The following is a 761-nucleotide window of genomic DNA, read 5'->3' as shown; positions in this document are numbered from 1 at the left end:
TAGAAACCGTAAAGTCTATATTGACCATGTATGACAAAATAAACTTGTAATGTGTTATACAAAGGAACTTTTATTTATAAACACATTAATATAAGTGCCATGTAATTAAAATTGCACTGCTTATACAAACTGGGGCTGGCCAAATAACTCAGAGGACTAAAGCACCTGCAAGCAGGTGCAGGTGCTGGGGGTTTGATCCCCAGTCTGCTGTGCTGGCCCAGCCCCCGGTGGTGCCCTGAGACAGCGACTGAGACTGGCGTGGTGGCACGTGCCTGTAATCCCAGCTCTTGGGAGGCTCTAAGCAGGTGGATCACTATGAGTCCAATCTAGTAGTGAGACCCTGAACACCCTGTAGACAAAAATTCAGAAAAGAAAACAACAAACAAACAAACTTTCTGTTTTGTTTACCTTAAATCTTTTATTTTGCCACCTTATGTAGTTTCTTAAAATCACTAGTCTTCAAATATTTGCTCAATTTTCATTATAACTTAGATTTCAAATTAAGAACTCAATTCAAAGTTTAGTATTTCTGGAAAAAAAAAGTCCCTAGGGCTGGGGAGATAGCTCAGTACAATAAGTGCTTACTTAGAATAAGTGCAAGATCCTGAGTTCAATTCCTGGTACCACAAAAGAAAAACTTAGTATTTGCCACAGAACTACAGGATATACTATGAAAGTGAAATGCTTATATTTTTATATCCCTTTGAACTTCAGTTTTTCCTTTTGGCTAACAAAATTTATTTTTTTCAGAATTTTCATGA

This window comes from Octodon degus, unplaced genomic scaffold, assembly GCF_000260255.1.
Source record: "Octodon degus isolate 3935 unplaced genomic scaffold, OctDeg1.0 scaffold00031, whole genome shotgun sequence".
Classification (NCBI taxonomy): Eukaryota; Metazoa; Chordata; class Mammalia; order Rodentia; family Octodontidae; genus Octodon; species Octodon degus.
This window is presented reverse-complemented; position numbering follows the sequence as displayed.